General features: G+C 47.1%; 1 pseudogene; it reads left to right on the top strand.

Moving 5' to 3' along the window:
- The first annotated feature begins 2253 nt into the window (after window positions 1-2253).
- LOC133896163 (uncharacterized) lies at window positions 2254-3860 on the top strand (annotated as a pseudogene).
- The last annotated feature ends 4448 nt before the right edge of the window (window positions 3861-8308 follow it).

An 8308-nucleotide genomic window follows, 5' to 3' on the forward strand; every position in this document is an offset into this window, starting at 1 on the left:
ATCGTGTCCCGCTGTACCTGTCCACCTGTCGCAAGCAGCCCGGAGTTGTACAGTACAGTGGCTGAGCACGCGCTGCAGCGCAAGATCGCCGAGCTCCGGGCCAAGCACCCATGCGTACGCATCATGTACGCCGACTACTACACGCTGGCCATCCAGTTCGTCCTCAGTCCTCACCGAGAAGAGGTGGTCGTGTAGAAGAATTTCCCTAGCTTTATACGGTTTCGCGATGAGATGTGAGTCAAAGACTTTGAAGTTTGAACCCTTCATGACGCCTGCGAATAGGAAATATGAGGCTGAACAAGTATTTGGTGCGTACTTCTGCGTCGATCATGATCAAATATTCATTCTGAATATTCAGGAAACGTTACGATTCATAATCGTCATCGAGTTTCAATAAACTATATGATCATGACAGAGTCGTCAGCCATGCTATACATTATGAAATTTCAATGTTTAGTACAAGACGGCTCTCAGGTACCACCCTACGGTCTCCGCCGCTTCACGCCGTGGCTCGCCGGAGCGCCGCCGCAATGGCCACCATGTTCTACATCAAATGCTTTCCGCCCCATGGGGTCGATGCAACGCCTCCTCCGCTGCACGCTGTGGCTCGTCGGCCCCTCCCTCCTTGAGACCTCTCAGCCGCTACAGCATGCATCCACCATGGCCGTCGCCATCTTAGCTCTTTCAGAGTCTTCTGCAGATTCATCCCTTGATTTGTGGGTTGATTTATATCTGGAACTTTCAGGCCAAACCAATAAACATTGCAGTGATCAATCAACATCATGCACACATTGCTGCAGCATGTATGCATGTTCTTGCTTCAAAACAGGACAAGCAAACAATTTCGATTTTGGTTCATAGTGTAACTCTGCGCCACAAGTTAGAGTTTGACAATTCAATGATTGAGTCGATGCGATATGGGTTAAGACGAAGCCTGCTCTAAAGTTAGCTCTTGGCAGCAAAAGGATTCACCTTTCTTGATGCCTGTTCAAGTGCAGATATCTTGTGGGCTTGAAACCTTCCTGGTATGTCAGTTACACAGTCCATAGCAACAGTGTTTGTATTGGACGGTATAGGGCAATCAACCATAATATAATTTTGGCATAGTTGAACATTGATCATGCATTGTAACAATGCTAAATTCTTGATCGGACAACGTGACGCTTCAAAGCTGAATAAATAAGGCCTCCTTTTGCTGAAATCATGTCCACCTAACATACTCCTTCGGTTCCTTCAACATGAATTTATTTTGGATAACTTATGTCTTTCCACCTGCTGGAGTCAAAATTTAGTATTACTGAGCTTGTGGCATTACTATTTTTTTTTGACCCCTTTGAACTAGTTGGGTGCGAGACTATCAGGCGAAAGTCCTGTTCGGCTTCTTGTTGATGCTGGCACCGGTAACGTCCTCGGGCACCGTTCGCTCTATGGAGGCGGTGCTATGGTGTTTCTCTCTCTGGGTGAAAACCTAGATCTGATTTTCTGAATGGTGACGGTGATGTCCTTTACGTCGTGCCCTCCTTAGAGGTGTCGCTTTGGAGTTTCTTTTCCCTGTGTTTTTGGGTGGCTGCTGGTTTAGGTCCAGCTTTGGCCTGTCTTGCGGTGTTATTGACCATCTCAAGTCTAATTTAGTTAGGTGGATGATTAGGTGTTGCGGTTTTTAGGTTATTTTTTTCGGTGCTCTAGACCTAATCTAGATAGGTATTTCACCCACTGTGTTTGTGATTTTTACTCAGTTTTTCCTTAATTAACCAAGCAATCTAGCTTATCGGATTTTTCTTCTTATTAATATAATAGACAACTCTCCTGCCAGTTCGGTTTTAAAAAATAGTGGAGATTGTATATTTTACCTGTAAAAGTGATTGCAATGTCTGTCTACTCCATTGGTAGGTGGATTGAGATCTATGCTAACCACTCACAACAAGGAATATTCTAGACTCAACGCATCATAGTCACACTGCTAAAAAATACCAATTCGCATCAAGATTAGGGATGAAAGCGGTACCAGAATATCTTATCTTGTTTGTGACCGTTTTTCATTTTTCTCTGATCGTTTTTGTTTTTCTGGTTCTTACTTGGAAACGGGAGGAAAACAGGATGATAAAGTCTAAAAATAAGGCAAAAAACGGTTGATGTCTCATCTACCCATTTTCTCGGAATCCATTTTTATTCAGAAGGATCCTGATTTTAGTACGTTTTGCACTTCGTACAGGTCCAGCCCACGAGGCCACAACTCGCCAACCTAGCCAACTGCCCACACACGCCGTATGCCCGCATCTTGAAACTGTCCAGGCCAACCTAGCAAGGCGGCGGCGGCAGCAGCAGCACCGCGCGACTACGCGCTCGTCCGCTCCACCGCGCCGCCTCACCCCGCGGAAGATGCGGGCACCAGCTATCTTGGCATCTGACTTCTCTCACCTGAAAGCACCAGATCTTGGAGAAATGGCTCCAAAGTTAATCTTGGTTCTGGCAATTGTGCTCCTCGGCTGGACACTCGAGGCAATTCTCCGGCCACTGCCTCCGAAACTGTGTGGCTCCCCAGGTGGGTCTCCTCTGACATCTCCCAGGATTAAGCTCAGGGACGGAAGGCACCTTGCATACAGAGAAGACGGAGTACAGAGAGACGAGGCCAAGTACAAGATCATCACGGTACATGCATTCGGTAGCACCAAGGACTTCCCCTTGCCTGTAAGGTAAAGCATACAGCACAGCACAACTGGAAGTGAAATACCGGTTTATTTCTTCGTATTACGCTTACTGGTTTCTTTGCTCGTCAATTCAGGAACTTGTGAAGAATTGGGAATTTAACTCCTTGCTTTTGACAGAGCTGGTTATGGGGAAAGTGACCCGAACCCCAGGCGGGATGTCAAGAGCGAGGCACTGGATATTAAGGAGCTTGCAGACCAGCTGGAGCTTGAGCAGAAGTTCTATGTCTCAGGGGTCTCAATGGGAGGATACTCAATTTGGGGATGCCTCCAGTATATACCTCACAGGCAAAAATAGCAACTCCAGCCACATGTTGATGAAATATGCAACTCTTCAGAGATATAAAGCTACATAGCTTGTGTGTCCAGGCTCGCAGGAGCTGCACTGCCAACTATCAACTACAGGTGGCCTTCTTTACCAGCTGAAGTATCCAGGCAAGCCTTCAAGAGACTGATTGTTCCGGAGCAGAGGACCCTCTGGATTGCACAAAATATACCTTCCTTGCTGTACCTGTGGATGACCCAGAGGAGCTTCCTTCTTCTGCAGCAGCCATGCACCATCCTGAAATATTTAGCAAGCGTGATACGGAGGTTCTTCAGAAGATGAAAGAACTATTGAGGTAAATGAGACATCAAGTTAAAATATGAGGTAAATATTTATATGAGATGAGTAATTAACAAGTTATCGATTTGATTTGTCGAATTTTGGATTGTTTAAGTATAGTTTGAGTATTTTGATTATGTACTAATTGGAGTTGGAGTTGAAATGTATTTGACTATCTTGTGGTGTGCAGATGACGGATGCAACTTGACGGTTAATGACAGATCATCGAGACTAAGTGAGTGCTTGTTATCGGACGATCAAAGAGATCGGTTGGAGTCAAAGATGATCCTAGCTGTACAAGTGGAGGTCAAACAAAATATGAAACGAAGGATGAAGACAACGTGTTGATAAAATTAAATGAAATGGATGCCGGTGCATGTTACAAGGCGGCCTGAGAGATCAGAAGCTGGTGACTTGTCGGCGGTCAGAATCGTAAGATGGAGTACACTTGTTGATATTAGAGCGCTTGCTTAAGGTGTAAACAAATGGTGAGTCATGCTTTGAGAAGCGTGTAGAGAATTTCACGATTGGGTCTCAAAACTATAGTAAGATTCGAGGAGTATGTGGCACCATCACAAAGCATGTGTCGATGCGAAGTTAAGTTATGAAGGTGCTGCGATCGTTCACTGAACGAAGCAAGAAATGAATCAAAATACCCTCGTGATAGGTAGGAGTGTATTATAAGAGACATATTTTAATAACAAGCTAGCAAACTTAGCGATAAAGTTTCATAAGCTTATAGATAGAGAGGTATGGCTATGAGAGTTCGAAATAGCCACTTGAGTCCCTTATGCCACCCATTTGAGAGCTAGTGCTAGGATTTTAGAGGAGAGTTTCTGAGAGAAAAATCCTTATAATCCGTCTAAAATAGAGCTGACCTCTTTGAACAATGAAGTTTATGTTTTTATATATGTTTGAATTCTCTTCCTTCTAATTTCTCTCTATTAATTCATTTGCAAGTTTTTTCTTTTTCAATTGTGATTTTCTTGTTGGTTTTTGTTTTTATCTTTGAGCTGCGATTTTCAATCTTTGTAAGTTGTTCTTCTGGTTGCTAAAGGCATAAACTTTCATATATTCATGTATTTAAGAGGGTCTTGAATTTTTTTGTCTCTAGACCATCAATTTGGAGAATTGCTTATTTCGATGACTTTTTTGGTTTATTCTTCATTCAAGTTTCAAACTTTTGTGCTCAAAGATATATAGAATGGTTTTGAATAGAGCTACGATTTATATTTCATCCTTGTAGTCATGTTGCCTTGTAAGTTTCTTTCTCGCTTTGTCTATCTAAAATTTATGTTTTCATTTATGCGTTTTTGAGGAGTGTTAGGTGAAGGAGTATGTCATCTATTTCATAAGAATTTTGTAAGACATCTATTCACTCCCTATAGTTGCCGTTTTTGGGAGTGAGGGGATTACCTTGATTTTGTGGGTCTGGACGTAGTGTATGAGCTTACGAGAGGTTATCAGAATGGCGTATAGTAGCTTCTGATCCTGTGGGTACTAAGCCTTCACGTCATGTAGGACCTCACTGACGTAGTAAACTGGTTGTTGAAGAACTTCTCGCTCGATGACCAGTACCGCGCTCGTGACCTTTGGGGTAGTTGCAACATAGAGCAAGAGCTCATCGTCTATTCGAGGTGTGGTCAGTACATGAGGAGATGATATGTACCTTTTTAGATTTTGGAGGGCCGCTTCTGCTTCTAGGTTCCACCGGAAGTGGTCGTTCTTCTTCAGGAGCTTGAAGAGCGGCATCCCCTTCTCTCTCAGCCTTGACATGAATCTGCTCAATGCTGCCACACATCCTGTTAGTTTTTGAACTTCATTTAGCCTGGTCGGGGATTTCATCCGGTCGATGGCTCTGATCTTGTTAGGGTTTTTCTCTATCCCTTGACCAGAAACGAGGAACCGGAGCAACTTCCCTGATGGGACTCCAAACGTGCACTTCTCAGGGTTTAGTTTCATGTGGTACTTCTGAAGGTTGTCGAACGTTTCCTGGAGGTCCGTGACCAGGTCATCCTTAGTTATACTCTTGACAACCACATCATCAACATACGCCTCGATGTTTCTACCCGAGTTATGATCAAAGAATGAGCTGAATATAACGCTGATTAGTGGCACCGGTGCTTTTCAAACTAAAAGGTATTTTTACATAGCAAAAGACCTCGAAGGGTGTCACAAAAGCAGTATTCTCCTCATCTTACCTATACATGCTAATCTGGTGGTACCCTGAACGGGCATCTAAGAAGCTAAGAAGATCGCTGCCAGCAGTTGAGTCAACAAACTGGTCAAGCCGGGGTAGAGAGAAGAGATATTTTGGGCATGCCTTGCTGAGGTCAGTGAAGTCGACGCACATCCTCCACTTACCATCGGACTATGACTGGATTAGCCAGCCACTCTGGGTACTGTATTTCTCGGATGAAGCGTGCTTCCAGGAGATTGTCGATCTCCTTACGAAGTGCTTCCTTTTGGTCGGCTACGAACCGATTTGCTATTTGTTTGACTGGTCGTGCGTCAAGTCGCATGGACAACCTGTGCTCGATCACGTCCCTAGGGACTCTGGGCATATCAGACGGACTCTATGAAAAGACGTTCGTGTTCGCTCGGAGTAAAGTGATGAGCGCGAGTTCCTATTTGGGGTCCAGACCGACCCCTATCTGGACCGTCCATGTTGGATTAGAGTCATCAAGGCATGCTACCTTGAGCCCCTCGTCCTAGCTGGCGATGACATGAGCCTTCACCGGGTGGTGACTAGGCGCAGCATTCTTCGACTATGACCTGGGAGTTAGCTTGACCATGTCGAGGCTCCTCTTATCACAGTGTAGTGCCATCTTTGCGTTGTTAAAGATGGTGATGGCCCTGGTCGAACTAGGGATCTTAATCGCATAATATGCGTAGTGTGCGACAGTCATGAACCGGGCCATCGCTGGTCACCCCAAGATCACGTTATAAATGGTACCGAAGTTACTTGACGAGCCGAAAGTGACGGGTAGCTTGACCCGCCCTAAGGGCTTAACTGAAGAGCCTGGGGTAATCCCGAAGAAAGAGGGAGACAATTTCAATGCGCTCCTTGGGATTTGCAGGGCGTCCAGCGCGTCAGTGATGAGAAGGTTGATGGAGCTCCCTCCATGGATTAGCACGCGACCCAGTCGGATGTTCTGAATGGTAGGTTCAACCACAATAGGGTAGCGACCAGGTCGCTTGACACTCGTGGAGTGGTTGGCCTGACTGAAGGTAAGGGGTACCTCCGACCACTTCAGACGTGGGCTTGGGCCTGGCGTGGTCGTCCACACTTCCCAGACCACCAACTTGTATTCCTTGTTCGAGGTGTCATGATGCCCCGGAAGATGTGATGGACCATGTGATCGGCCTACTGGTACCTAGTGATGACTGGTCAAGGTTAGCCCCATCCTCACCATTCTGATCGTGCCTAGATTTACGCTCTCCAAACTCCTTATCGATGATGGCCCCCACAATCTTACACTTGGTCAGGTTGTGGGCGTCTATGCGATGGATCGGGCAGTAGTCACGACCCTACTGCCCCTCCCTTTTCTCGAAGAGTCGCACGATCGGTCGATTTGCTCGACCGCCATGACGTCGGATGGTCCCTCATCGCGTTTGTTCTTCTTTTCTCCTTCCGGCCGACCCCTTTGGAGGAGGCGGGCTGATCAGAGGTCGGTCACGACCTGGCGTCAATCTGACGCTTTCGGTCCTCAATGGCTTATGGGCAATTGTTTGTGAGCTCGAAGAGCTTGGTAGTTCTTCGGATTTTCTTGGTGGCCAGCTTCTCGATCATCTTTTGGTCTCTAACCCCTCTCTTGAATCCTCCCGTAGTCTGGCTGATAGGGTGTTGCACCCTGTTTCGTAACAGGGAGTCACACACTGATGGGCGATAACATGTGCTCGGGCAGAGAGACGACGGTCATAAGATCCTGGGGATGGGATAGAGGAATATGACACCTCCCTACGTGGGGGGCGAGTGGTAGGGCTGCTTGCCCTTTTCCTACTCTCACCGGGCGCGGTCCTCCTGCTCTCGCGTGGCCACCTGGCTTTGGATCACGCCACGCATGTTGCATTGACACAGAGAGTCAAGCATGTCATAGGGTTGGCTGTCCCGATGTTGTGGGGGTCTCTGAGTGCTCCCTATTACTAAGGGAGGACGAGATCTTTCCTGCCGTGGGGGCTACCACGATTCTTGGCGATCACAACCTTTATCAGCCCTAGTGACGGATGTGGTGTTTGTCACTGTAATTTGGCGTCGGGCGGTATCAACCAGGAGGGTGAGGTCATGCAACCATGGCGCAACTGGCGAACCCTCCGGTACTGTTACCGGTGAGTGACTAAGAAGCATTCACACGGTTTGCAGATTTTGTGCAGGCGTCATGGCCTTATAGTCTAGCTGCCAAGTGCGAAGTGGTGACATATCGCGAGGGGGGAGCCTCAACATTTATGTGGCGTGACGGCCTTGGTAACTTCACCGCCAAAGACCGAGTCCTCTATGGAAGCTCCTCCAGCCGATGTTGTGGTGGTTGGGGCTATGCCAGAGCATCCCCTTATCCAGCGCTGGCCTGGTTCCCCTCTGGGCGCGTGGCCTCGGGATCATCGCCGGCACCCGGGACACCAGAACCTCCACTGCCCCTTGTTGGATGAATTGTCATGCAAACTTCCCGTTGAGCCTTGAAGGCCTCGGACTCTGATTCGGTATCCTATTCTTGGAGCACACTAGGCTCATCTAGGTCGTATCCTATGACGAACACATCGTGGTGACCAAGATCCTTGGAACTGGACTCAACGGTTACCGTGGATCCGGCCATGGTTAGCCTAATCTAATCTTCAACACCTACCTAAATGCAAAAACGCGCCCCCGTACCTGGCGCGCCAAGTATCAAGGGTTAATCCCTGATAATGATACTGGGCTGTACCGGTCGATGGGCGCATGAACGATGCATGTGGTGTGCGTGTGTTTGTGACGAACTCAAGAACACAGGGATTATCCAGGTTT

This window comes from Phragmites australis, chromosome 16, assembly GCF_958298935.1.
Source record: "Phragmites australis chromosome 16, lpPhrAust1.1, whole genome shotgun sequence".
Classification (NCBI taxonomy): domain Eukaryota; kingdom Viridiplantae; phylum Streptophyta; class Magnoliopsida; order Poales; family Poaceae; genus Phragmites; species Phragmites australis.